The sequence below is a fragment of the Aegilops tauschii genome, chromosome 5 (assembly GCF_002575655.3).
Source record: "Aegilops tauschii subsp. strangulata cultivar AL8/78 chromosome 5, Aet v6.0, whole genome shotgun sequence".
NCBI classification, from domain to species: Eukaryota; Viridiplantae; Streptophyta; class Magnoliopsida; order Poales; family Poaceae; genus Aegilops; species Aegilops tauschii.
This window is the reverse complement of record NC_053039.3, coordinates 435492955-435497947: the sequence shown is the minus strand read 5'-3', so window position 1 is coordinate 435497947 and position 4993 is coordinate 435492955.

Sequence of the window (4993 nt, the reverse complement as noted above, 5' to 3'; positions counted from 1 at the left end):
CAACCCACCAGGGCACACCCAGGCGCACCCAGGTGGGTTGTGCCCACCTCGGTGGCCTCCCACACCGCCTCTTCGCCCTATAAATACCCAAATATTCCAGAAACCCTAGGGGAGTCGATGAAACACAATTCCAGCCGCCGCAAGTTCCAAAATCACGAGATCCAATCTAGACACCATCACGGAGGGGCTCATCATCCTCATTGGTGCCTCTCTGATGATGCATGAGTAGTTCATCATGGACCTACGGGTCCGTAGGCAGTAGCTAGATGGCTTCCTCTCTCTTTTGATTCTCAATACAATGGCCTCTTGGAGATCTATTTGATGTAACTCTTTTTGCAGTGTGTTTGTTGGGATCTGATGAACTTTGAGTTTATGATCAGATCTATATCCATAAATATTATTTGATCTTCTTTTGATCTCTTATATGCATGATTATTTATAGCCTCGTATTTCTTCTTCGAATCTTTGGTTTAGTTAGGCCAACTAGATCGATTTTTCTTGCCATGGGAAGAGGTGCTTTGTGATGGGTTCGATCGTGCGACATTCTTTCCCAGTGATAGAAGGGGCAGCAAGACACGCATGTATCTTTGCTATTAAGGATAACAAGATGGGGGCTATTCCTACATGAATAGATCTCGTCCACATCATGTCATCGTTCTTATTGCACTACTCCATTTCTCCATGAACTTAATACACTTGATGCATGCTGGATAGCGGTCGATTTGTGGAGTAATAGTAGTAGATGCAGGCAGGAATCGATCTACTAATCTTGGACGTGATGCCTATATAGTGATCATTGCCTTGGATATCGTCATAACTATTCGATTTTCTATCAATTGCCCAACAGTAATTTGTTTACCCGCCGTGTGCTATTTCTTGAGAGAAGCCACTAGTGAAATCTACGGCCCCCAGGTCTATTCTTTATCATATTTGCTTTGAGATCTATTTTTATTTGCTTTTGTTTTCAGATCTATTATTCCAAAAACCAAAAAATACTTTGTTGCACTTTTTATTTTAATATTTTATTTGGCGTTTTATCGAGATCTATTTATCCAATCTATCACAATTTTTATGGCGTCAACTTGACAATTTCTGGCGCCGTTACCCGTAGAGGGATAGACAACCCCTCATAAGCGTCGGGTTGCAATTATTTGTTCTTTGTGTGCAGGTATCGTCTCCATAGTGTTGCTTGGTTCTCCTACTGGATTGATACCCTTGGTTTCATAACTGAGGGAAATACCTACCGTAGCTGTCCTGCATCATCCCTTCCTCTTGGGGGAAATACTGACGTAGTTCAAGCGACATCAAAAGGAATTTTGGGTGCCGTTGCTGGGGAGACTGATACGTCCATTTTGCATCATGTTTCCTTACTGTTATTTATGATGTTTTTATCCATAATAATGCTTTTTGGAGTAATTCTAATGCCTTTTCTCTCATAATTTGCAAGGTACACACCAAGAGGGAGAACTCCGGCAGCTGGAAATCTGGACCTGGAAAAGCTACGTCAGGCCACCTATTCTGCACAACTCCAAACAAGCTGAAACTTCACGGAGATTTTTATGGAATATTTGAGGAATATTGGAGCAAATAACTACCAAAGGGGCCCCACCAAGTGGGCACAACCCACCTGGGCACGCCAGGGAGCCCAGGCGCACCCTGGTGGGCTGTACTCACCCAGGCCCACCTCCGGTGCCCATCTTCTGGTATATAGGTCATTTTGACCTATAAAAAATAAGGAGAGGACTTTCGGGACGGAGCGCCGCCGTCTCGAGGCGGAACTTGGGCAGGAGCACTTTTGCCCTCCGGCGGACCGATTCCGCCGAGGGAACTTCCCTCCTGGAGGGGGAAATCATCGTCATCATCATCACCAACAACTCTCCCATCTTGGGGAGGGAAATATCCATCAACATCTTCAACAACACCATCTCATCTCAAACCCTAGTTCATCTCTTGTGTTCAATCTTGTTACCAGTACTATAGATTGGTGCTTGTGGGTGACTAGTAGTGTTGATTACATATTGTAGTTGATTACTATATGGTTTATTTGGTGGAAGATTATATGTTCAGATCCAATATGCTATTTGATACCCCTCTAATCTTGAGCATGATTATCATTTGTGAGTAGTTACTTTTGTTCTTGAGGTCACGTGAGAAATCATGTTAACTTGATATGTGTTTGATATTTTGATAGTATGTATGTTGTGATTCCCTTAGTGGTGTTATGTGAACGTTGACTACATGACACTTCACCATATTTGGGCCTAAGGGAATGCACTGTGGAGTAGCAATTAGATGGTGGGTTGCGAGAGTGACAGAAGCTTAAACCCCAGTTTATGCGCTATTCCGTAAGGGACCGATTGGATCCAAAAGTTTAATGCTATGGTTATAATTTATTCTTAATACTTTTCTCATAGTTGCGGATGCTTGCGAGAGGGTTAATCATAAGTAGGAGGTTTGTTCATGTAAGGACAGCACCTAAGCACCGGTCCACCCACATATCAAATTATCAAAGTAGCGAACACAGATCGAACCAACATGCTAAAAGTGACTAGATGAAAATCCCGTGTACCCTCAAGAACGCTTTGCTTATCATAAGAGACCGTTTTGGCCTGTCCTTTGCCTCAAAAGGATTGGGCTACCTTGCTTTACTTTTGTTACTACTATCGCTACTTGCTCGTTATAAATTATCTTGCTATCAAAGTACTCTGCTACTTACAATTTCAGCACTTGCAGACATTATCTTACTGAAAACCACTTGTCATTTCCTTCTGCTCCTCGTTGGGTTCGACACTCTTACTTATCGAAAAGAGCTACAATTGATCCCCTATACTTGTGGGTCATCAAGGCTATTTTCTGGCGCCGTTGCTGGGGAGTGAAGCGCCTTTGGTAAGTGGAATTTGGTAAGGAATAGTGTGCTGAAATTTTTTCTCACTTGTTACTATGGAACACAATCCTTTCAGGGGTTTGTTCGGGGTATCTTCACCTCGACCGGAACCACAATTAGCTACCCCTCAACCTGCTGCACCTACTGAAAATATTGAATATGAAATTCCTTCGGGTATGATAGAACAACTGCTAGCTAATCCTTATGCAGGAGATGGAACCGAACATTCTGATATGCACTTGATATATGTAGAACAAATTTGTGGATTGTTCAAGCTTGCAGGTTTACCCGGGGATGAAGTTATGAAAAAGGTTTTCCCTTTATCTTTGAAGGAAAAAGCATTGGCATGGTATAGGCTATGCGATGATATTGGATCTTGGAATTGGAATCGATTGAAATTGGAGTTCCATCAAAAAATTTATCCTATGCATCTAGTTCATCGTGATCGGAATTATATATATATAATTTTTGGCCTCGTGAAGGAGAAAGTATTGCTCTAGCTTGGGGAGGCTTAAGTCAATGTTATATACATGCCCCAATCATGAGCTCTCAAGAGAAATTATTATCCAGAACTTTTATGCTCGGCTTTCTCGTAATGATAAAACCATGCTTGACACTTCTTGTGCTGGTTCTTTATGAAGAAGACTATTGAATTCTGCTGGGATCTTTTGGAAAGAATTAAACGCAACTCTGAAGATTGGGAACTCGACGAAGGTAAAGAGCCAGGTATTAAGCTTAAGTATGATTATGTTATATCTTTTGTGGATATCGATGGTTTTAAAAAGTTTAGCACTAAATATGGACTTGACTCTGAGATAGTAGCCTCCTTTTGTGAATCATTTGCTACTCATGTTGATCTCCCTAAAGAGAAGTGGTTTAAATATCACCCACCTATTAAAGAAGAAATCAAAGAACCGGTACCAGTTAAAGAAGAAACTATAATTTACAATGTTGATCTAGTTGTTCCTTCTGCTTATATTGAGAAACCACCTTTTCCTGTTAGGATAAAGGAACATGCTAAAGTTTCAACTATGGTTAACAAAAGCTATATTAGAACACCTAAACCTGATGAACAAATCAAAGTAGAACCTAGTATTGCTATGGTTAAAGATCTCTTGGAAGAAGATATGGATCGACATGTTATTTACTTCTGTGAAGAAGCTGCTAGAATTGCCAAACCTGATAAAAAGGATAAACATGGACCTATTAAACCTAATAAAAAGGATAAACATAGAAATTATGAATGACATAGCACCTGCAGAGATAGAAGACATAGATGTTACTATTAAACTTGCTAATAGAGACACTATATCACCAACTGGGATTGTTAGAGATGTTGAAGTCTCGTGTGGGAAAATAAAATACCCTACTGATTTTCTTGTTCTTGGTTCCCCACAAGATGACTTTTGTCCCATTATCTTTGGTAGGCCTTTCTTGAACACCGTTAATGCTAAAATAGATTGTGAGAAACAAACTGCCGGTGTTATTTTTGGTGATGAGTCTCATGAGTATAATTTTTCAAGTTTAGTAGAAAACTTCATGAAAAATAATTGCCTAGTAAAGATGAATTAATTGGTCTTGCTTCTATTGCTGTGCCTCCTACTGATCCACTAGAACAATATTTGCTAGACCATGAAAATGATTTACATATGCATGAAAGAATAGGAAATAGATAAGATTTTCTTTGAACAACGTCCTCTGCTTAAACACAATTTGCCTATTGAAACTCTAGGAGGTCCTCCTCCACCTAAAGGTGATCCTATGTTTGAATTAAAACAATTGCCAGACACTTTGAAATATGCTTATCTTGATGAAAAGAAGATATATCCTGTTATTATTAGTGCTAACCTTTCAGAACATGAAGAAGAAAGATTATTGAAAGTTCTAAGGAAGCACCGAGCTGCTATTGGATATACTCTTGATGATTTAAAGGGCATTAGTCCCACTCTATGTCAGCACAAAATTAATATGGAACCTAATGCTAAACCGTTGTTGATCACCAACATCGGTTAAATCCGAGATGAAAGAAGTGGTAAGAACGGAAATATTAAAACTTATGGAAGCAGGTATAATCTACCCTATAGCTGATAGTAGATGGGTAAGTCCTGT